This window comes from Alosa sapidissima, chromosome 2 (assembly GCF_018492685.1).
Source record: "Alosa sapidissima isolate fAloSap1 chromosome 2, fAloSap1.pri, whole genome shotgun sequence".
Taxonomy (NCBI): domain Eukaryota; kingdom Metazoa; phylum Chordata; class Actinopteri; order Clupeiformes; family Clupeidae; genus Alosa; species Alosa sapidissima.
The window spans coordinates 26,128,926-26,154,999 of NC_055958.1; positions in this window are offsets into that span (position 1 = coordinate 26,128,926).

The following is a 26,074-nucleotide window of genomic DNA, read 5'->3' on the forward strand; positions in this document are numbered from 1 at the left end:
ATAATTGTCCACTGTGCAGAAGGTAGTTTCTCCCACCCTTTTATTATGAAAGTATGGCCATACCCATAATTTCCCAACTATTAGCGGCAGTTTATACATTGATTTGGCAACATTTCTTCAGCTATGAGGTTAATACACAGGGGGAGTTAATATGGTATTAATATGGTTTTGTTTTTTAACCTGAATAAAACACTGGCCTGCAGTTTATACACAATGCGGCTAATACACAGGAAATTACTGTACTTTATTTTTAAGCCATATCTCTTCTCTTCTCCTATGTGGATGTGAACTTGACAATAACACTTTCTGAGTGGTGCCTCAATGGGATTTTCAATCAGATCCAAAGTTTGTCATCACGCTCACTTTCAGATGTGAAGTACAACTTGTTGTTTGATCTTACCACCAAAAAAACAGAGGCTACCATTTGTGGAATATCTAGTGGAAACGGAAGCAGCATTTTCCCCCTGTGCAACAAAGTGGAAAAGGATTGAATGGAAGTCAGGGAAAATCTGAATCAACCCTTATGATACTTGGGCAGAAATATTTTGATGTCAATACATTCCACCCCTCCTCCTTTCATCTATTTTAAAGCTGTCTCAGACAGATATTTTTAAGACATGACTAAGCAGTTAGATGTAAAAATGGCCAAATTTAGCTTGGACTGACATGCTGACTTGATTGAGATGCTGTCAGTGAGTGTGAGTGAGACCAACTATGCTATAGTAATTCTGTGTAGCCATGGACATAAGACATTTCTTCCTTCTGAACACGCTCAAGTGTGATTTTGAACAAAGCCCAACTACTAAGGGCTGTATTGTGCACCCTGGCGCATGACGTAAAACTTGTTTTCCACCCGGTGCAAAGTTTAATTCCTTATTTTGCATGTTTATTTTTTAAACAATGCGCCCAGGGGTGTGGCAATTAACAACTTAGGGAGTGGCCTGGCACATAATCTAAAAATCGCTATTGTACACCTGGTCAGAAGTCTATGGCGAGTTGTTTATATGCTATTTTAAGAGCGCATTGTCAACAGTCATATTGGCGGGTGCACCTATCATCCATGAACGCACACCAGCGCACGTCCAAGCAAAACATTACAATAGGAAAAATTAGAATAAAGATATTACGAAATACTGTACATCTCATGATGAGTAGTTATAGTAGGCTATGTTAGGTTTTAGTAAAGCATGGTTTAGTGGAATGACTATTCCATACGGTCTCACAAGCAGCCTCCTTCAAATGCGCCATTGAATGTCAACATACAGATGCATTTATTTGACATCGCGCTTTGCGCCGTTAAAGGGAATGACAGATGTCATTCTCATTGGTTTAAATGATGTTACGCCCCAAACACACCCATATGACTAAAAAACCTAGGAACACCTTGTTGTCCAATGTGGACTGGACATCCTACTAAATTTGAATAAGCTTTTGACGAGTGAAGATGCGCTTTTGACTGTCATGATAGGGCCCTAAGTCAAAATATGTACCTTGAGTAATTGTTTGATATGCTGCCATTGCCAAGGCCAGTGAGACTATTTAAATGGTCTCCTGAAATGAACAACAATAAAATCAATGCTAGTACTAATACATGAAATGATGGCAGATCTGGATAGCCTAGACTCTGCTGAAAAAAAACAATATATAATATATGTGTGTGGCACTTACAATGACCAGAATAAATCCTTATGAATAAAGGTAGTGAAAATGCCCTAAAAACAGCTTAGGGTTCTAAGGGTTAAATGGTCTCCTGAAATGAACAACAATTGCTTTTGAAAATGTACAGTTTTTTATTTTTTTTGTATACTTGATCGTTTCCCACATATCATCCCACCCTTGTAGGCAGGCTCAGATAGTGTGTAAAAGCCCTAAGCAGACCTTTATCTAGTCAGATTTAGTGTTGTGATAGTGTTCACTCAGAGGCTCTACCCCTCACAGTCTGTGCAATCTCCAGTGAATTCTTTCGTAATTTAGCCGACTGAAAACATAATGAGCGACTGATTCTCTCACTAGGCGTTCAGATCCTTTCATTTGAACGTGATAGATGTAATCTCTATGATATGGCATCACTAAAAGGCCTTTGAGCTTGCCTCGATCGACAAAATCACACACAAACTAAGTCTTACAGTTAGTGTGGTGGACGGTAGCCTCTGAGGGTGAGAGGCTAAGAAAGCAAAGCTGGATCAGGTTTGTCTTCAGACAATCACCACTGACAAATTGCTTTTTTATTTTGTTAAATAAACAGCTGCATGTCTTTGTTCTTTGTGCAAGTTAATTTTTTATTTACGTATTTCAGCGTAAACAATGTTGTTTTTTTGTCTAGCTGACTCTGATCTCTCTGAACACCAACATTAAAGTTCAGTTATGACATAGCCTACTGGTGACTTCTCTTGTGCTGCTAGGCTATAATTCCCTCCTATATCCGGTAATAAATGATGCCCCTGCCCTGTAGTGTCTGATATACACACAATGAAATTCAACACAAAATGTGTTCTCCACAGGAAAGGGCACATAAAAGGCCCAAAAATTGCACTAATCAATACTTTCTCCCTAACACAGCATGTACAGGGGCCAACACACTCTCTCGGCCATACCCTCGACCTTGTTATCACAAAGGGTCTCAATGTCTCTGTTAAAGACCTGGCCTTATCCGATCATTTCTGCGTGTTCTTTGATGTGTCTACATCCCCACACACTCAAAACACAGCTATGATTGTAAAAAGGAGAATCATAAATGATCAGACAAGTGCTCTCTTTGAGCAAGCACTTTCACTAAAGTCAAGTCAACTGTCAGACTCTGTAGAAGACTTATTTGATCACTTTAATGCAAAAATGGCAAACATTATGGATGACATTGCTCCATTACAATTCAAGAAAGTTAAGGACAAACAGAAAGCACCATGGAGGCAAAATCCAGTAGTTAAACTTCTAAAAAGAGAGTGTAGGAAGACTGAAGGAAAATGGTGTAAATACAAACTTCAGCAAGACAGTCTTTCTTTTCTAACATTATCAATAGAAGTTCAAATAACACTCGTATTCTATTTTCAACTGTTGATAAGTTAACAAATCCCCCCTCACAATTAGCGCCTGAACTTCTCTCAACTAATAAATGCAATGAGTTTTCATCTTTTTTTAAAGGTAAAATTGACAAAATCAGACTCAACATATCTGCTCAATTACAAATTCAACAACCTGTACTTCCAGCAACAAACAGAGGGAAACTAAACTTGATGTCAGAGTTCAGCTTGATAGACTACGAAACACTTGAAAAAACGGTACAGAATCTCAGCTCTTCCATGTGTCTTAGACACTCTGCCTACCAATTTCTTCAAAACTGTTTTTCACCTCATAGCGGCGGATGTCCTTCAAATTGTAAATGTATCACTGCTGTCTGGCACTTTTCCTAAGTCACTGAAAACAGCTGTTGTAAAGCCACTTCTCAAGAAGAATAACCTGGATGCCTCCATGCTAAACAATTTCAGGCCCATATCCAATCTACCTTTATTGGCAAAATTATTGAAAAAGTAGTCTTTAATCAATTAACCACCTTCCTAACATCAAATGGGTATTTTGATTACTTTTAGTCTGGTTTTCGGGCACTCACAGCTCTCATTAAAGTTTCTAATGACATACACCTCAACACAGATTCAGGTAAAACATCAGTCCTAGTGCTACTGGACCTTAGTGCAGCATTTGACACTGTTGATCACAATATTTTACTACACAGACTAGAACACTGGGTTGGATTTACAGGCATAGTTATCAACTGGCTAAAATCATATCTACAAGAAAGGAGCTTCTTTGTTGCCATCGGAAACTATACCTCAACACCAACGTCCTTGACCTGTGGTGTTCCCCAGGGGTCGATCTTGGGGCCACTATTATTCAACCTCTATATGCTCCCACTTGGACAAATCATTTAAAATAATTTGATTTCATATCATAGCTATGCAGATGACACACAAATTTACTTAGCTCTATCACCAAACGACTATGGTCCTCTTGAATCTATGTGTCAGTGTATAGAACAAATCAAGACCTGGATGTCTCAAAATTTTCTTCAGCTGAACAAAGAAAAAACTGAAGTAATTATATTTGGTAAAAAGGAGGAAAGACTTAGGTTTGCCACTCTCCTTGACACAAAAGGGTTGAAGGCAAAGGATACTGTTAAAAATCTTGGTGTATTAATTGACAGTGATCTAAATTTCAACAGCCACATGAAAGCGATAACTAAATCAGCTTTTTACCACCTCAAAAATATTGCCAAACTCAGAGGGCTGATGTCAAAACATGACTTGAAAAAAACTCATTCATGCATTTATCAACAGCAGGGTTGATTACTGCAATGGACTGTTCACAGGCCTTCCTAAAAAGACTATTAAACAGCTTCAGGTGATACAAAATGCAGCAGCTAGGATTCTAACAAAAACTAAAAGAACTGACCACATTACTCCAATTCTTAAGTCCTTGCACTGGCTTCCAGTAAGTCACATAATTGACTTTAAAGCACTATTGCTTGTTTATAAATCAGTAAATGGAGCAGGACCTAAATACTTGTCAGACATGCTTCAGCAGTACACACCTTCTCGTCCTCTCAGGTCCCAGGTGAAAAACCTGCTAGTAAAACCTACAGTTAGAACTAAACATGGTGAAGCAGCTTTTAGCTGCTATGCGGCTCAGCTGTGGAACCAACTTTCAGATGACATCAAAAAGGCCCCAACTGTAGCCAGTTTTAAATCTAGACTTAAGACCAAACTGTTCTCAGATGCTTTCTGCTAACTGTGCCGAGTTACAAATTCTGAATCTGCCTTGATAATTATTCTACCTTGTCTTTTATTACTTTTTTTACTACTTTTGCCTTTGTTTTTGCTTACTAATTATTCTTTATTTTTAAATGATTTTACCTTGTGTTTTATGTTTTCTTTTTATTATGATCTTTACCTTTTAACTATTCTTTGACTATATTGCCCTTCTATGCTTTTATTTGTTATTATTGTTTGGTTTTGTTTATGTAAAGCACATTGAATGACCTCTGTGTATGAAATGCGCTATATAAATAAACTGGACTTGACTTGACTGGGCCTGAAATACCCAGCCCCACCACTGCACAGTGTGGAACCACATTGATGGAGCCTATCATTTGCAGTGTCTATCAATGATGTATCTATCTAATATGGATAAAACATGTAGTGGTGGTGAGATGCGTTCACCTGAGAGGCAGCTCTTTCTCATACCCTCATAACTTATCGCTTCATCAATATATCGACTGTGTGTGAAGATGCTCCAGCCACAGACAGAAAACACACATTTTCAATGTCAAAACAACAAAGGTCTCCTTCTGGAGGTGTTGCGCATTATAGATTTGAAGCGGGAGAAGGGGTCAGCCACGGTACTAGACAAGCTTTTAAACAATGCATGCAAAGAGATTCATGGAGTAGGGCATGTAAAAGCATGGGATTCACAAGACCAGCCACATCCACACCCATTCACTGGACACGCCCTGGCACTGAGGATAGTAAACAGTGCAACAATATTATGCATTATCTGTCCCTATGGGTGAACCAGTGCTATATTCAAGAACTCTTTTTTCATGCTGCTACAGAGAACTTGAGATGGCACCATATGGCACCAATATGCTCAAATGGGCATCACTCATTTTTTTCTCATAGTTCTAATATAGCTTATATTTTGTAAGTATAGACTTTCCCACACATATTATGTGTATATTATATTATGTGCCCCCTTATCATTCAATATTATGAACCATGCCAGGATGTTTCTCTATTTTTAACGTATCTGTGTATTTCTAGACATATTTACTTGTATCCCCCCACACTGTAAAACTACTCTCATTTCAGGGCCATTTGAAGCTGCTCTGTTTTTGTAAGTGAGATTGTATAGGCAGAGAGCGGGGCTGGACACAGTGGGAGGCAAGCGGTCTCTTTTTTTTTTTTTTGCACCACACTGCATTTCCAAGGCGGCCACAGCACTTCCTGATCAGTGGCGGGTCCCCAGGCCTCTCCCATAACTCATTGTGAGCGATGGACTCCTCTGTGTTTACTCACTCCAAACCAAATGATCTTTCACAAGCAGGCCACTTCAGATGTGAAATGGAATTTGCCGGCCTGTTCTATTCCAGGTCTATTTCTCTGGACGCTTTACCAATTCCCAAATAGAGTTCAGTCGCTCACAGATAATGTTTGTGTGGATTGAGGCAGACTCCTCGGCGATTCAAAGGGCCCATGGGAGAGACCTTGGAGTGGGGAGCTGAAGAAGTATCGCGGCTCAGACGATGCTCAATTTCATTTTGCACTTATTTGCCAAATTGTGTTTGTTCCTTTGACGACCATGGAAAATCTACATTAGGTTCGGACTAAACAATTGGCTCAAATTGACCGTGTGTCTTTTAAAAGCCACTTTAGCTGAACCAAAGAAGACATAGTGCGCTCACCTGCCACATTTTCAAAGTATACATGTGACGATGTGAACAGGAGCGGCTTTTATGCATGGCTTCATTTCCCTGTGGCCACATAAAAGCAACATGTGTATTTATAGCCCCGCCATCCATTCAATTCCAACCCTTTGATAAACACCCAGGTCTGAAAGCATTAAATAAAACAACTGATGGCACTTTCCTATAGACACAGTGTAAATGACATTGCTACCCAGAAAGCAGGCACATTTACGATGAATAATGGTTTCAGTAATTCTGGTTTTACTTTCCATGGTCATTATGTGATCATTATGGAGCAGAAAACAGCCATTAATATTCATTAGAATTGAGGAACTGCGGTTGATGTATTTAGACTGACTGGTTTTTCTAATGCTTCCACTGAGACGATGTTATGTTTGTGTTCGGTGCCATCACACCAGCTGCACAGCTACTTGTGATGTAATGCAAAAGTAATATTCTGCTTAGTATCAAGCACTCTCGCTAATGAGACACTATCAATAAATCATTGTCTTTTTAAGATTACTTTGGACTGTGTCTTGACTACATCTCTCAAAATATATAGGCCAAGAAATCTCAACAGTCTCAAGTAACTAGTTGATGTCTGTGTTTGTGTCTTAATTAGAGTCTGGTTTGAGTGAGCTACATTGATATGTTCTGCAGTCAATCTGTGCATCAGGCTGGTTTCAGTGAAGGGAAAGGTCAGGGTCTGGGCCAGCTCTTCTCCCCTTGGGGACCCTGCTGCGGGCCCAGCCAACACCACAAACAATTAAACCCATCGCCTCCCAGGCTCCGGCTCCGGCCCCCCCACAACAACCCCCCACCACCCCACCCTGCCCCCCACCCCAGTCCAGTGCTGGCTGGGGCAGCTCCACCTCCAGCGGCTTGTTGTTGGTCACTCCTTAGAACAATAAACTGCTGGCCTGAGCAATCAATACGGCCGGCGACACCTGCAGCCTCCATTACCAGTGGCATCTCTGGAGTGCCTGTGCATGCGGATGAGCCGGGGCGCATTCCTTACCACCTGTGTCTCCTCAGCGTGCCGCGGCACTCGCTTGCCTCGCTCGCTCGCACAGCCAGTCAGATAGCGCAGGAAACGTGAGCCACCAGGAGATCATTAGGAGCAGTTAGAGTGGCCCAGCTCGATTTATGTGTGTAGGTGTGCAAGTGTGTGTGTGAGTGCTTGTGTGTCTCTGTGTATGTGTGTGTATATATATTAAACAGTCTTAACTGCCATTCATTAGTGATTTTTTCATTTATAGACCATATGTCACATAATTAAATAGCTAACAGCTATCAGTAAAAGCCTACATTAAATGCAGCACTTTTTTTTCCATTATCAGTTTAGACATGCAAAAATAAACACTTGGAGCTGAGCATATGTAAAAGCCCCTGGCATAAATGTGCGACCCTCTGTTTGTGTAAAGGAAAGCTGGAGAGTCCCTGACTGCCACGGGTCCATTGCTGTAAAAAAATACCCCCCATACTCACAACATTCACGGCAGCCTCTAAGAATACCTCTCCTTTTCACCTCTAAATATTCAGCATCCATAGCTGCACAAATGCATTCTGTCACTGTTATTGTGAACCTCAATGATCGCATTGTATGCTAGGCAGAGCCGGAGGCGATATTCTGCTGACTGAAGATGACAATGACTCCTCACAAGGCAGCAACCTGCGTGTACCTGCTCAGAAGTCCCAGTGCCTGGGGGAACCTGTGGCTGCTGCCATCAAACTCCGCCGGGGTGACGCAGACCAAAAGAGACAGCACACTCGTCTGTAATAAATAGCGGGGGAGGCAAAAAAAAAAAATGGAGGGAAGGGGAGGGAGGGAGGGAGGATGCTCTTGAGGAAATGTTACGCCGAGAGAATGAAAAGGAGGCCGAGATCAAACTGGCATCGCAGCCCAGGAGTCGTGGCCACGTTTTTGCAGCATCAGATACAGCTATTCACACGGGTGGCGCTACGCACAGAACATCATGCTCTAGATATTAGCCTACTCTGCACCTTAGATGGGTATCAAAAGGAAGCACTCATAGAGACTCCACCACAGAAAAACTGATGTGGGAAAAAAAACTTGAATATGTCGATTTTAAATGTATTTAAAGCATCATATGTCAGTATGTCAAGCCATAGGAAGAATATGGCTGGAAGGAGAAATAAAAGAGGACATATACGTGCGTGATGTTGATGCATCGCTGCTTTGTGCTGTGCAAAAGTCTGACAAGCACCTGAATTACAGCCTCTTGGGGAGTGTCTCTTACCCACAGGCTTGTGTAATGGTGCCCTACAGGCCTTTTCACTCCCTATAACCATCAGCGCCTAAAACGCTCCTTCTCTCTCTTTCTCTCCCTCTCTCTGTCTATTTCTCCCTCTCTCTGTCTCTCTCTCCCTCTCTCTCTCTCTGTCTCTCTCTCTCTCTGCTCCCCGGGACATTCCTGTCTGCAGCGCACAGCTCCTTAGTCTCGCTTACCCACCCCACCCTGAGCTGCAGCGCTCCATCCTCCCTCCCCATGCACAAGGAGTGGATTAAAACATGCACTTGGCGCGCCTCCAACAAGTTGCACTCCTGGGAAAACCAGTGCTACAGTCGTCCCATAATTAAGCCATTGGCAAACAAAGAAATAGTCAGCTAAATGCTTCCTGGAGGAAAATCATAGCAGATCTGCTGGGATTTAGATTTTGTGTGTGTGTGTGTGTGTTGTTTTTTTTTTCAAATGGGACAAACTAATTGGTTCCCCTGCCTATTGTTTGTCATGCACAGTGATATGAAAGTACCAAACTCAAATGGCTCATCCAAAGGAAAAAAAGGTCTTTATTTCAACAGGGCCAGGTCTCCGAGAGTCCACACTCTGTCATGCGGCAATTACAGGGGAAACTAATGTCACTGGTTTGAAGTGCACACCTGTCCCTCTGTCCCTGTGGCTGTATTCATAGAAGAGAATTGCGCTGCCCAGGTAAAAAGGGACATACCTGACTCTCCCCATTCAGTGACAGCGTCACAGAGAGCCCTGGTCTCTTTTTTCATTTATAAGGTATGCGCTTGTACTCTCTCAATGCTGTGAAGGCTGAACACTCTACATACCAGATAAAGAATGGCATGAAAGATATGTGAAGTCCATCTGTAATATGGCCAGTCAATCACTATAATTGAATGTGTCCTGTTGTAATAATATTTAATGTAACAATATATGATGCAGTATATATTTCTATATATTACATATAGTAATTTTCCAACAAAAGGGATGAGTACTCGTACCTAATCTAAAATTACCGTATGAGTATGTTTCAAGAAGGGTTTAGTTTTTTTTTTCTTCCTTTTTATTTGCAATTCAAATAAATTAAGTGATTAAAAATCACTAAGAAAAGAAATCCTGTGAGTGAGCAAATGAGCTAGGGAGGGAGAATACTCATGGGCCGGTAGAGGACTTTGGTGATGAGTTTGAGGTGGTAAATCTGATTATACAAGCAGGGACTACTCTCCCCTATCCTAGCTGCAGGGACCGAGATGCCGAGTCTCACTGGAGTGGCCGCAAAGAGCCCGAGAGCCTCTCCAACATTACATAATCAATTGTCTCTGTAGTACAATTTTTCTCCAACAGGCTCTTACCAAATTGAGATACTTTTGAGTGTGAGTAGGGGGTAAGAGTGCAGAACTCTCAAAAGCTCCAAGTTGATCTTGAAATCTGTGGCAGAAAAAATGGAGAGGGATTGAAAATGGCTCCTATATTTTACAAAATTGGTGCTTCCCGTCTCTAGAGTGAAACACAATTATTAATGGGACTCTTATAGATGCTTTGCCACACATTATACTGTAGCACAAACAGAACATACATATTCATGACCAAGTTGACACCAGTCTTCAACTGAATATACCTAGGCGTGATTCACAGTACGGAGGGATACACAAAATATCTTACATATTGAACTTTGTAGTGCTTTCCCTCTACATTTCCAGTCTCTTCAGCTCTATGTTTGATTCTTACCTTGTTGTGTTTACCCCCCGCACACACGCCTACAACACAGGGCTATGTATAAACACATGCATATATACGCATTAACACAACAAACATATAAACTCAGGCAGACACACATACACACTGAAACACACACACACACACTCTCTCTCTCTTACTGACACAAACACACGCACAATGCATACAAACAACGGTGTCAGTGACCATGAATGCAAGCATTTCCATTAGCATGCATCTCCTCGTGTCTTTGTACTGGTCCACAATGGACCATTAGCAGACGGGATTAACAGTAGCCTTGGGAGTCCACACTGCCTCTCCTATTATTTCCGAAAGGAGCAGCGAGACACTGAATGGCCCCATGAAAAGGTGCAGTTAGTGGCAGGGATTTTAAGGCACCTTGTGAGGCAAAAAGAAATCGTGAAAAAGCTGTAGAGGGGGCGTCAAATCAGAAAAAAGGCTGTAGAGAGGGGCGTCAAATCAGAAGCACGACAAGCATGGCGTAGCGGTTGGCTGAAAGTGCTTTCGTGGGGTTTTTGTCATAACAAAGGGAGACTCTTGTTTTCCCTGCAGGACTGCAGTTCAGACTAGACGGTCTTACAAGAGTGAAAAGCCTATTCTTCTTGTTTAGTGTTAAAGAGGTTTATTTTCCACCTTGGTTTATTGGAATGTTTTGCTTGTAGATTTCACTGGCTTCTTTGTCTGTTGGTTTGTAAAACAGTAACAGCACAGCAGTCATATCTTAGGGGGTGTGTTTGTGTTTTTGTTTAAATAGCATTTACCTGATTCCTTTTAACAACCAACTTAATCGTATGGAACTGATTGGTGACCTGGACGCAAAGGCTTCCCACACCAATTAACTGATGGGCCCAGCTTGGTGACATGTCAGCTTCACAAAGCCATCATCAGGAAGATCACTCAAGCTACTGGAGTGAGAGGCTGCTCAGCTATTTGGCCAATAGAGACATAAAGACCAGTGGCCAGTGGACTGATAAAAATATCTCTAGATCAAATTAGCCACAAGCATTTTTCTTAACCACATAGAGATTCTCAGACTGGAAAAAACAGCATGAGTCATGTATAATTGCTATTTGAAAATCACATCTGTTATCTGGAATCCCTGCATGCGTGGTCACGCTTGGTTATAAGCATGGCAAATTATGTTTTGAGCAGGATTTGGTAAAGCTTGTTTTGTACCAAATGCACAAGGCCTCTTGACAATCAGAATCTTTTGTTTCCCCTTTTTGAAGGACCACAAGTCAGTCTCCATAGAGATGCACTACGTGGCCCCTTGGCAACCAGAGAGCCATGTGAAGCAACAAACTGACCACTGAGTGCCCTGCTCTCTTCAGTCCATCATTATCAACACCAGATGAGGTGAAAGAGTACTAGACCTGTGAGGGTTTCTATCTAATGGGCTTGTGCTCAAATGCCTTACCATTCTAAAAAAGAGGTTCCCCTCCACTGCTATGCTGTTCTGCACAGTGATGAGGGGGTTCCTGCGATGGAGACAGCCCCAGTGTGTGTTCCGCTTCAGAAGGAGAAAGTCATTTACAGCTGTTTGCTTCTGTCATAATTTGGAATATAGAGTTGCCATGGCAAACATAGCAATAACAGGCCTTTAATGAGAAGATGTGTTTTTTGGCTTTGCTGGGTTTTTTCTACCTGAGTAATGACATTGATCAGGTGTAAACGTGGATGACATTTCATAATCATTGGTGCTGAAAACCTGCAAATTATAACAGAAAACTGAAAAAAAAAACAAGATGTGCAATTGTGCTGTGTTTGTACATGTGTTACAAGCAACAGCAATGTAGTGCAGAATGCTTAATTTAAGTACTTAATAAATGGACAGGTCTACAGAGGAAGAGCGCTCAGATATGTATGCAAGGTATCGTGAAAGTATTTGCACTGCAGTAAATGAGCAGTGAATAAATCTCCAGCCTGTGCTGCTTTACTGTCGCGTGCTGCAAGGACACCCAGCCACGGTGGTCTCGTCACGCAGACTGCTCTGGCGCAGGGGGGACAACATGCCTCATTGATGTTTACAAACCCAAAGTTACCAGATCAATTCAACCTGCTCCTACAACACCAGGCGCTGTGATACTCCAGTTAAGTCAGCCATTATCGAGAGATTAACAAGTGCACATTTGCCACCGCTGGCTGCTGAGGCTTCAGTTCCAGGAGAGCTTGGCCTTTTGCCATCCGTGAAGGTGACAGCAATCTTGCCGATCTAGCACGGCAGGGGATGGGGAGGTGGGAGGGAAGAGGGGGGGGGGGGGGGTGTAGGCTGGCTGAGGGTGGTTGTGGAGGTAGGATGCAGACACAAGGCGGAGCCTGCAAATCTCAAAGTCAACTCAGTTTAGGCGTTCCACACTGTCCTTACAGCCCCACCTCCTCCTCAACCCCCCCGCCCCCCCGCCACCCCACAGATATTGGCATTACTCAGCATCTTCAAATCCCAGTGGGCAGCTAAAGACAGAAACAGAGAGAGAGAGATGGAGACAGACACACACAGAGAGAGATAGAAAGGAATATTGAATAGGAAGGTGTGGGCCAGAGGAAAAGCTGCCTGACATAGCACTGTCAGAGCCCCAGCGTCCCGACGCTAATTATTGATCAGATGATTACGGCAGATGAAGAGATTTTTTTGAAAGCGAAAGCTCTGATTTCACTTCCCAGACGTGCCCCCCCGAAAGAGAATGCGATAGACAGACAGAGAGAAAACGAGAGAGAGGGAGAGAGAGAGTGAGAGAGAGAGAGTAGAGAAGGAAGAAAGAAAGCGAGAGCTGCCCGCTGCGATCGATAGCCTCAATCACAGCAGCGCGCGTAGCTGTCAGTCACGCTGAGCGAGGTGATTAGAATTGAGTCTTAAGACAATGAAGAACTTCACAGGGCTTCCTGCGCCACTGCCTGCCTCCTCTGCGGGGGGTCTAATGAACTCAGAGCAGCTGAGAGGGGAGCACAGGCCTGATGGCCGGCCTGTCTGACCGACCGACTGGCCGACCGAGCAGCGCACGCCTAACCCATGGCTCACCTGCAAACACACTCACACATGTACACACACACACACACACCCACACACACACACACACACACACACACACACACACACATATATATATATTCATGTGTAGAACTCAAGAGCACACATTTACATATACACAGAATACAGAATACACACACTCACTCTCGGATCCTCACACACTGATGAACACATACTGAGAGATAGACACACATGCAGATACACACACACACACACACATATGCTGATGTTCTCACCCTGATCCCTTTGGTTTTTCTCTCTCTCACACACACATGCCATTAATACATTCTGACACACCCACACTCACACACACACACTGCCAAGATGTAGTCTTTCATTATACAACAGAGGGAGATTAATATCGAGCAGTGGAGATTCCCATTTCGTAGGCAGGCTCTGCCCTGCTTCGTCTGACAGCTTCCTCTCAGCCACTAATGCTGTGGAGCTGAAGGGGGATGGAAGAGGCGAGGGGGGGGGTCTGTAGACGGGACACTGGTGAACTTGCTGCCGGAGAGCCCTCAGCTTCTGAATTACTTCAGAATTCGGCAGCCAGACGCGTCTACAGTCACTTGTCACTTGAAACGACACGTCAACTTTTTTGTCAACTTATTTAGCTGTCAATCAACCCGAATCAGCCCACTCCATCACTTCAGCGTAAAATTCTTGATCTGTAATTGTTGTGACAGCTCGCATTCAGCGAAGACGTATTCTACACCATATAACATTACGTCTGTGGAGCTCCATGACATTTGAACAGCCTTTTTTTCGCCCGTGAGATTTATTACAACTTACACGGAGGCTTTGTCAAACATATCAGGTGGGAGGACATGTGTACATAATGTTTGCCGGCTTACAGAAAGATCTGTTTTAATTTCCACATCTCAATGTCAGCCCATCATCTTTTTCTTCTCAACACCCCCAGCTCTCTACCCCGCCAAACCACACCGACACCTCCTGTCACAGCAACAGCAGCTCCCATAATTCACTCGGTAAAAAAGACCCAGTATGAAAATTAAGACTAACCACGTCAGGTTTCGCGCGCGCGGTGCGCACGACTGACAAAGAGATTAGAGATGTACAGTGCTTTTGCTTGTCTCTTTGTGTGACGCCTGCCTGTCAGCGCGGGAGACAGAGGCGAGGCGAGACGGCCGCTCTCCCTCTTTTCAGCGGCGCGCGCTTGTCCTTGTCAGCCTGTAAGAAAGGACTCATGAGGCATGAGGAGGAGGGGAAAAAAAACCTCCCATTGTGAGGTGGCGGCCACAAAGCATAGACACGTATTAAAAAAGAGAGGGAAAAAGAAAAGGTAGGTGGACGAGTGTGGGTGGGAAGGGAGGCCAGTGGGGTTGGTGGGTGTCGGTGGGGGTGGTGGTGGGGGGTGCCTCAAAGCAACAGCCGCAAACACCAAGCAGCAAAACACCCAGCAGAACGATTACACCGGATAAAGCTTTGCCACAAGTCTAGAGAAGGGATCCTGCACAGCACAGCACAGCACACACACACACACACACACACACACACACACACAGAGATACTCATACCAGTAAAGCCATGGCTATGTCTTTTACAGGCTTGGGGCATTAGTGTCCCCCCACCCCCACCCCACCAACACACTCATGCACACACATACAGACACACACACACACAGAGACAGACACACACACACAAACTCCAGGCCTGACACCAGCCTTTCGGGGAGCGAGTGACTTGTTAGTACTCTAAGCAACAACAGGAACAGATGTGTCCCTGACAGAGGATGGATGGTCAGGGTCCATCTGGCCGGTGCAGCCCTGGACAGGAATGATGAATACAGCTTCATCAGTGAATGGCTGTCATCAATCGCCCGCCACAGCCATCGAGCCTGACAGCCACAGCGCAGCCTCCAGGCCCCAGGTGTGACCGCCGAGAGGGGGGCCCATTCCAGAATGCGGGTCAATCAGCAGCAGCCAAAGCCAATATTAGCTCGCGAAATATATAACGGCATGCATTACGCGGCAGTTGGTGGCTGCTAGTGATGGGGGTTGGGGGTGGACGTGGTAGTGTGTGTGTCTGTGTGTGTGTGTGTGTGTGGGGGGGGGGGGGGGATTATTGGGTGCGGGGGGTGATGGTGGTGCTGCTGCTGCTTGAGGGAATTGTGTTGGAGGGGGGGGGGGGTGAAATCAGTGGGCTTTGATGTAGCCACAGAAATCACCCTGGTGCAGATTTATTTGCTCCGCGGCCGAGTGGGTGGAGGTGTGCTGGCGTTCGGAGGACAAAGTGAGGGGTGTCTAGACGAGTCAGGGCTTCACACTGTCCTGGGCCCGAGAGGAGGAGGAGGAGGGCGGAGGGGCAGGGGATGGAGAGAGGGGAGGAGAGGGGAGGGGGGAACCCCCAGATGAAGGCAGCGACGTTCCTACCGGCCAGAGCGCCCCGAATAGGAAGAGGGATTGTAGCACTGACCTTGTCACGGCCCATTTTGAATATGTTAACAGTCCACCATTCCCTTGAACTGTCACAACTTTGAATCGAGCACTTGTAATGCCTTGCTGGGGCCCCGTAATAATAAATATCTCACGCGAGGCTCTGAGAGGACATCTCACCTTGTTTCCTAAGCTCTTAAGCATCTCAGAAACTGGGAGAGGGGATTGTCTTGTTCCATACTAGAATAGTGTGTTGTGTGTAGTGTGTCTTTTTCCCAATTGTTTTCGATTTTCTCATTGTCACTGGGAGGGAAAAAAGCTGTTGAAGGATTGTTGGAGAGATGACTGGGTAATAATCAGGTGAGAGGGTGGGGAGGAAAGGCTGGACCTTGATGTCAATGGAATGAGGACACTTAAGCCGGTTGGGGGCGGTTCAATAACACACACATTTATAAACAGGCGTAGTACGGACAGCATATTAGGGAAATGACATGCCAGAACCCTGAACTACAGGCAGGGATGCTTGCCTTCGTTATGGATGACAAAAATGGCCACACACTTTGAGCGCCTTGATCGGCTCCACTATCAGTATCTGCTGTCGCCCTGCCTTTGCGGGCAAGAGCAGTCTGTGATATAAGATCAAGTCACTGGAAATTACATGCATTTATTCAGGAACTGCACGGTGCAATGTCCTCTCCGTGACACCGTAGTCCAGATGTTTGTGGGAAGTTCCTTCAATTTAGTGAGTGTTCTATAAATTAGAGATTAATGCCCATCCTTAAACAGCTGTTGCCACTGCCACACTGGCTGCAGTGTCATCTATAAATAGAAGTGCCATATGTAGGAAACTGTCAAATGGAGCGTTCAGAAACAAGTGGACACACATGACCTATTAGAGAGTGGGATTTTTCAAACTCTTATACATATTTATTGGCACGGCTCACCTCTTGTCTTGCTGACAGCAAACCTGAGCTTTTTTTTTTTTTTTTTTTTGAATGGCAATCTGAGACCACAGGAATGCTAAGCCATACTCGTGCCTGGAGAAGCCCAATTGTATCAGGTGTTAACGTCCTCCGTCTGAGCACACCGTGCTTGACAAGCCAATTGTTTCCCGACGCATTAATTATTTTCATCTTGTTTGTTTGAGCGCTGTTTTCATGGTTTGTCTTCAAATTCTTTAATTTGCTCCTCTTTCGGCGAGCGCTTTTGTCGTGACTCGGGCGCCAGCCCCTCTTCAGGCCCTACTCGTTCTTTGTGTGCCGTTCGGCGGCAGCTCTTGTCCTGTGGATTTTAAATAATTTCACAGTGGCTGCAATTAGGCGCAAATTAAGCACAGTAAACAAATCTCGCCATGTTCGGCGCACAATGCAGGACAATGCATCTTGATTTGCATTGTGAATGGGGCCCTGGCGCGCTTCCAGAAGCTGCTGTAGAACTGCCAAATTCACAGAAGCATAAATCTGTGTGTTTAAATCAAATTAACATTTGTGGAAATTTCACTGCCAGACAGCTTGAGCATATGATAGAATGTTTCAAGTGCGTTTTAGTTTTATTGCTGCTGTAACTTTAAACATGTTAACAGCATGCAAGTTGGTTAAATGATTACTTTAGGCATATCATATTTTACCAAATGGCCTTTACATATTCCATTTGAAAGACTGTTATTCAGCCATCTTTTCTTGTGAATGATTTACAGTAAATACTGGCACACATAAATGAAAAAAGTTGTTCACGAAATACATTTCTCCATCTTTTGATGTGTTTGAGAAGGCAGTCGTGAGAGAATTTAAAATCCTGTCTCTAGATCCTTTTGCCTAGCATGTGATATTTGAGCAAGGGAAAGGATCCTGAACCCAAAGAGTGAGTGAGAATGAGCAAGCGACTGAGAGAGAGAGAGAGGGGGAGAGAGAGAGAGAGAAAGAGAGAGAAAGTGAGAGAGGGAGAGAGAGAGAGAGAAACGGCAGCAGAGAGCTGGTTTTGTACATTTTTGCTGCCCTGTCGTTTTCTCAGCAGGGTGTCTCTTGGGAAAATCAAGGGGATTGAGGAGCGGCAGGGGAGGAGGGGGGGGCAGAAACACACAACCGTCAAATCTACAAACAGATAGACGCAGGGAGTCTAATGCCGTCCGCATGTGATTAGCAGCTGCGCTTTTAAGAGCCTGTCCCACAGCATTTGATGGCACTGGTCGTGTGTACTTTCATGTGCCTGCACATGTGACCAGTGAGGCACTCACTCAATCAAACACACACATACACACACACACACACACACACACACACACACACACACACACCACATACACACACAGACGAACAGACACATGCCCAAACACATACACATGCACGCACAGACAAACAGACACATACCCAAACACACACACACACACACACACACACACACACATACACCACATACACACACACATACATACACACATACACACACACACACAAACATTTAAGCAGAAATACTCCACAGCACTCCTCATGGGCACCAGTCACCCGTCCATCGCTTGAGAGAGAGAGACAGCAAGAGAGAGGGAAAGGAAGAAAGTAAAGGAAGAAGGATGGGGAGGGAGGGAGGGAGGGGGGAACTGTAGGAAGGGTAGAAGGAGAGAAGGAGAGAGAGAGTGAAGCAGCGCTCTCGTGTTGGGGGAGTGTGGCGTGATGCGCCCGCCGCATTGTGAAGCCTCCCAGAAACTGACAGTAATCCTCTTTTTTTTTCCGCGGGAGACTGACAAGGGCTGGGAATGGAGGTGTCACAGCGCAGACAGAGGAGAGGGCAGCCGGACTCGGCCGGCCCCGGCTGGAGCGCTCGCTCGCTCGCTCAGCCCGCATGCCTGCACCGCGCCGCGCCGCGCTACGCCGCTCCCCTCCACACACACAGCACTGCAAATTGGAAATCCAGAGGAGATCATCTGTGAAGAACAAGTCCAGCCGGAGCGAGGGAAGCACAGAGGAGGGCTGCAGGGAAAGGAGAGAGAGAGAATGAGAGAGAGAGAGAGAAAAAAAAGAGAAAAAATCATACATCAAACTGCCTGGAGTCTAACGTATCAAGTGCGCACAGAAAAGCATAAGGCAATCTATCAACACTCTATTTAGGGCCAGTCCAGCGCAGTGTGAGGGGTTCTTGTCATTTGCTGTTTCTTGTCTTCTTCTTTTTTTCCTGCACTCCGCATTTTTTTCCCCCTGCTTTGCGAGTGATGTGTAATGTCATGTTCAAACACATGCCACACTTTGCCTGGTGTCAGGAATGTGAGGTCCACATATGAGGAAACCTTCAGACAGAAAAGCCTCAATCCCTGTGACATCTGTTAGGAAGTTGAGTTTTGCCAGATTCCCTCAGCATTCGACAGAACATATGGCCCAAATTGCATTACCTCATGGAATTTGACCAGGTCAGATTGTCAGACCACAAAGATTAACAGCCTATATTAACTTCAAAAAGCAGCTATCCCTTTTAAATATATTTATGTTTTCACTTAACAAATTCAACCGTTTATCAACGGTCATTTCACCCAGGGCCCTACACTAACCTCAATACACTAGAGTAAGCCTACATATGGTATTACATGGGAGTACCCCTTCTGTTTTAAATATTACACCACCTTATGCACTGCTGGATTGAAGAGTATTACTTTAACAGTTGGTAGGAAAAAAGAGAGAAAGATAGAGGGAGGAAGAGAGAGAGTCCCAAATGCACCTACAGTATAAGCCAGTAGCCTCTAACCTAACTAGAAGCAGTAAAACCTCCCTGGACCATGCGAGCAGAAATCGCCCCCCATGTCAGAGCGAAGAGCCGCAGTTAAGTTATTTGGATGTGTGTTGCTTATTTAATGGCACGGTAGAGGCATAAGCCTTCACCCCGCATTAGAGGCACAACATAAGCCGGGCTGAGGAGACGCGAGGAGAGCGCAGCACAAACTAACAATGGCAGCGGCGCTTTTTTATATTTATAGCGCCCAGCAGGTGTGAGACACAGCGGTCTCTCCGGCCCTCCAACACCCTGTGGCTGCTCCGCTCCCCCGAATGAAAGAAGAGAGAGAGGGAGGGAGGTGTGTGTGCGGGGGGGGGGGTGTAGAGGAGAGGACGAGGGACTGAGGGAGGGAGGAGGAGGTGAGGGAGCGGGGGTGGGAGAGGGAAGGGGAGGTGGGCAGCTGCCGACTGGGATTAGGTACCTGAATCCAATCTTGAGGAGCAGTGGGCTCCAGCGGCGTTAAAGTGTTTTCTGGAGAATTTCTCCTGTTCCCCGCTAGCTGATTACTTCCAGATTTTAGTTCTGCTCCAGCGGAGATGAGCCGAGCACAGTTTTGTCAGTCGTGGTTAAGATGCAGCTTGACATGCCAGCCGCCCACAGATCTGATGTATAATCACATTTGGAGTGGGGGGAGAAATGCCATGAGAAAAAAAAAGAAATCGCCAATACAAAGGAAAGAAATGATTATATGGGCATTAGAAATAAGCATGTCATTTGTAAATTAAATACAAATTCAGCTGTATCAAGATGCTGACTGTCATGGCAAAATATGTTTGTTTTTCTACACTCTGTGTCTCCTCTCCCTGTCTTTTTGCGAGTGTCTGGGTATGCTTGTTTAGTTGCATTTTTGACAGTTAGCATGTGTAACCTTTGTGGCGTTGTATTTCTTGGGGGGGGGAGGGGGCTATGCCTAATGATGATAGGAATTTTAGGATTTGGGTGATCAGTGATATTGGGATCATATTCTGTACATCTGACGAGGATCAAACACACGTCTGCGTCCATACGTACTGTCAAAACCTCGAGTAATGCTCCAGCAGAGGTTCTAAGAAAACTGCAAAAACTGTCTAGAGAGACACTAATCAAAGTGAATCAGCCATATCTATTTCAGGTGTGACAGGACTAAAGAAAGTTTTTTTTCTACACCACCCTTTGTGCTTTTCTTCTCCTTTTTCTAAAAGATGTCAGCATTGCTCTTTCTACTTTCACTCATTAACCTTGCTTGTTCTTCCACTTCATAGCCTCCCTAATACACCCCTTCTAACTCTTATAAGTCTCCAAATCCCCCCTGAGACTATAAAGTGAATGAAGAAGTTGGTTAATAATATACCCTTAAGCTGGGTGATTTTCACTACAGAGGCTAGTATTCAATTTCATGTCCTCACTTTTCTCCAAATAAATCCCTGTTTACTTTGCCTGCACTCTAATATTTAACCACACATATCAGTATATGTTTTCTCTTTGAAAAACAAACACACCAACAAATAAATAAACCTCTTCATTCACAAGCAAATTCCCCTAATTGCAGGGTCATTATAATCTGATATCTGTGAAATCAGCAGAGGAGGGAAAGAGAAAGGCAATGTTTGCCTTGACTCTCTCCATTGTTCCTCCCTAAAAAAAAAGAACCAAACTACAGAGCTGGAGCCAGATGCTGGAGCTCAGCCACGTTGGTAACAAACAGGTGCTATGGAGAGTGCACAGCAGCATTTTAATGGGAGAGCGGGCATTTGGTGTAGCTCTCCCTTTGGGCATGTACCAGTAGCCATAGGAAATTACTGAATTATGGGTGAACCGGTGTATTTCCGTTGTAATCACAACACAGGCAATTTTGCTGTATTACAGCTCTAATTGGGAGGAAATGGTCCTGGGAGCTGATGTGATTGGAGCCTTATTCCTGAGAGGCATCTGTTTGCTATTAATAATAGCTTCAGGATTACTGCATTATGTACATACCATGTAAGACATGCTGACAGTGTGTGAATCAACACATCACGAAGGCCAGATTCAACATCACCCCTTTACCACACATCTTTTGTGTCTTATCAATGATATATTATCAGTCACAGTGTTTTACACAATCAAAGGAGGGAAAAAAACTTCCTACCATGCCATCTTCACTTTGCGTCATGAAACCCATCAAGCTGACCTTCTCAATTATCATCTGAGGTAGCCAAAGCCATTACCATCACTGCTTTTTTATGTATACATAAATTACTGGTCTGAGATTTGCAACACTGATGAACAAATATGGCATTCAGTGGATGACATCTGGGTCTTCATCTATACATCCATGATTATCTCATCAGATTGTTTCTATAGTAACAATACACCAAAGCCGTGGTATTCATTATAATTAACCTCTCTTGGATTGTCTTCACTCATTTCATTTAACCTCTACAACGCAGCCAACATAAAACTATACAGTTCAATACTCTCCCAATGAATGTCTTTATTTCAGGCAATTTATTTGATTGATGAATTTTCAAGGTTTTTTTTTCGAAAGTGAATTATTTTACTTCCTAAGACAAAGTAAACAATGATGTAGTAGCTCTGAAAGAGATTTTGATGTGTGTGTGTGTGTGTGTGTGTGTGAGTGTGTGTGAGAGAGAGTGTGTGGACCCTGTTTCTTCACAAGAAGTTTTCATAAGAAAAGTGTAAATGCAGTCTTGGGACATATAATCATTAATTCACCAAGTAATTGTTTTGACCGCTAAATGCAGTATCATTAAATGTTCTTATTCGGTTTCTGGGCACAAAGTAATCAGAATCGCTTTGAATGACATTTAGAGTCCTTACAGGCTTGCTCACATTCACACACTCACAATAAAACACTCACAAGAAGTCATGCATAAGTAACTGTGGTTAAGGTCATTTATTAAAAATATATATATTTTTTACAAGATTGAATTAATCGGAAAAAAATTGAGAAAGAAAAGAGACCAAACAATGTCATCAAAAGCATCACAGCACAAACAATTGCAGTAAATAAAATTCGAAGACAGCCCCGCAGCACCCACGTTTTCTTCCGAGTCCTTGAAAATCTCCAAGCTACCCAGGTGCACCTGGTTGTGTCTGGTCACTGCGTGTGCCACGTATAAACAGACTCCTGCCGTAGACTGCCAACTATGTCCAGACAGTGTTAAGGCCATATAAACACAAGCAGACAGGTATGCCAAGCCTGAAGAGTTCACTTTCAAAACACCTTCCCTCTCTGGCCTCAGCAGCCTGACTGTTGTCAATTTCTTTTACAGTTAAAGTTTCACTGGGTCTCCAGCATTCCTTTAAGCTGTCTCTGGAATCTGTGCGGGTACTAGAGGAATTAATTTATTTTGTCATTACATAAAAGAAACCTCAAAGTGAGGATTTCGTGTTTGGACAGTTATGTACCTTCAGGAAGAAATCTATATATTTGGTAACTTAAAGCATTTTCAAAGTAGGCGTCTACATTTAACATTTAAAAAAAAGAAAGACTGAAGGTACAAATACTCCAGTAATTAATAGTACACTACAATTACTACAGTAATTCAAGCACAGCTTTAAACTGAAATTGGCCTTAAAATACACCCATGCCAAAAGTTAACATCATGTGTAAACAATCATTATCATGATGTGTCCACAATTATTATTCAATTAAGTGTTCTGAATCAATCTCACTCAGCTATTCTGAGCAATGTCAGCATTAGGCTTCATGCAGTCTTTCATCAAACTGATTGATGAATGCAATTATGTTGAAATGTTAGTTGCTAGCATCAAAAGTACTGTAACTCTAGAGATTTTTTTTGCTAATCTTGATTTTCCTGTCATGGACGACATAATGACTCAAGAGAGTTAAAGGAACACGTCAGTTTTTGGGGAAATTAGTCAATTTACCATCTAGAGTAAGATCATATGATACATACCCTTCTATTCTTTGTGCATGCAATAACCCAGTTTGACACTAGAAGTGGGTTGTTCCAGTTAGCCTATATCTCCCTTTTAGCTATAGGCTAAACAACAAACCATACATGCACACACATAACTTTTCTCTATTGTCAGGAGGAGATCCAGCTGAACCCCTTTAAATATTTAAGTTATTGAGGTTTTTACATTTTTGGTATTCTTAGGACAGTGTTTCTCAAAGTGTGGTCCGGGGGCCACTGGTGGTCCGCAAGATATCCCAAGTGGTCCGCGAGCAGACATGGTAAAAAATAGTATAGATGAGTTGTTTGCAATATTGAACCAACTTGTATGTAAATCTAAACAGTTCTGCAACACTGCCTATGTAAGATATGCCAGTTTAAATCATATGAATCCTCTGACACAATAAGCAAAGTGCAAAGACAATAAGCAAGGTGGTTCAGTGAATAGGCCTATTGTGTCTATTAGCTAGGTGGTTCGTGAGGTTTTTTTTACTGGTTAAGTGGTCCTTGGTCTGAAAAAGTTTGAGAAACACTGCCTTAGGACATCTAGTCAACATTTCTGGATAATAACATTACATTTAGGCAGTGGCAAATTTTTTATGGCCATATTTCCAAAATAGGTTGGGGTCAAGTTCATATTGCAATTGTTAAGGTGATGGTAATTTCAGCTCTTGTTTTACTGTCTTGTTTACAGACATCTCCAAGCTCTAGAAGTCCAGAATCATCTGATGTAGGTTAGTGTTTTTGTCCCAGATTCTGCTGGTGGCAGAAGTGGGATTAGTCTAGTGAAGATTTAATGGAGATAGAATAAAGAATTCTGCAAAATGCAGAGTCATTATTTCATCAGAGGGAATTTGGTTGCACCCTAACACATTCTCCTTTAAGAGTGAATGAAGAAGATGTTTCTGCTACCTCTTTAAAGGCTGCCGGTGAGGGTATGAGCTCATGGACAGAAGATGGAATGTGGAGTTCTGCAGTAACAGCTAGGAATCAAGTGTTAAGAGAGTTATGAGAGAGTCATGCATTGCATTGTAAAAAGGCCTGCAACCAAATGAACTTAACCATCAACATTAGAACAAGAACTGACCAGGCTGTGTAGGCGGGATAGTTTTAGACCAGAAGCAAGAATTAACATAGAATCTATCTTGAAGCCTAACATGTATTGCCTCTATCTTTACAGAGCTCTCTTAAGTGCCTGAATAATGTGTTTTTTCCACCTTGTAGGACCTATGTTCCAACAGATCAGGCCAAACTTGTCCTTTTTTTTAATCACTAAATAAAGTGGCCTTCTGGAGTTCTAGCTCATAGTTGGCCCATTTTACTCTGTTGTGGTGTCACTGATGGATTGTTTAGAATGTCAACTAAAGACATCTTTCAATTGTGCAGAAGAAAGCCAAGATACCTATTGGCCATGAAGCTAGTCTCATAAGTAGGCACTACCATTGGAGGCCTATTACATTCCTGTGTGAGCACAGTAACATGTAAGTCATCACCAGTATTGTATTCTATCAGACCCTGTGTCTACTTCGGCAGTTCTCCTCCATGAAGAACTCAGCACAGCCTTGCTTCCCCTTCATTATGACACGCTGTTCACAGACAGATAAATGCACGTCCAACCGTCTGCTATTATATACCAAAAGATGGTTTGTGATGGCACCGAACATAATCAAATCTGACCCTCAATGGAACGTGAGATAGTATGTCTCATCAAGGAGGCCCTTGATCCACTAATTTTACAGAGCTGTCACTTCAGTCAACGATGGCGTAGCACCTAGGTTGCCATTAGCATTACTATATCAGCACATGAAGCTGTCTGCGTTTAGAGTTTCTTTTGAAGGTCTTTTATAATAGGAAAGACTCAACTAGAATATCGCTTCTTTATACTTCTTACACACGTGCACTTCAGCACATCTGAAGGGTTAAATCACAACCCCTCTATCTCGGTCACAGTTTGCAGTGCATGCCTACATCGGGATATCTGACCCGTAAGTAGGTTGTGAAGCTTTAGACTCTGTTAGGCATGACACGCTGTAACCATTATCCAGTTCTGAGTTCGTATGGTCTTTTCATTTTGGAAAACAAACACAGATGATTAAAACGAGACATTTGAAGCCGTGTAATGAGCGCGGGTAGCAAGCCCAAGCTCCCTGACATACCATTGGCTTCAAAATGAATTTAAAACACTTTAAATGATCACACTCTGTCTGTGTAGTGGAGACCCTCTGTAGGGGCTAATGATGACAGAAGGGGGCCAACGCGGCCAAGGGTTTCCTGGGGAATTCGACAAAAATGTTCATTAAAAGGTCTAATAATTAAAATATTGATTAATTAGTCCGACATTGATTTACAGTCACACATTATCAAGTCGAGAGGCTCTAATTACTGTGCCATTATTGCCATAGACTGACCTGCTCATTTTTGTCACTTATAATAAAAAGGAACATTTCTTTAACTAGCTTTTAGATTTTTGACCTGTAAAATTTTAATGGGGAGTGCAGTGGGTGGGTGGGTGATATGGATTGGCAGAGGTGTCAGGGAGGGCTAATGCC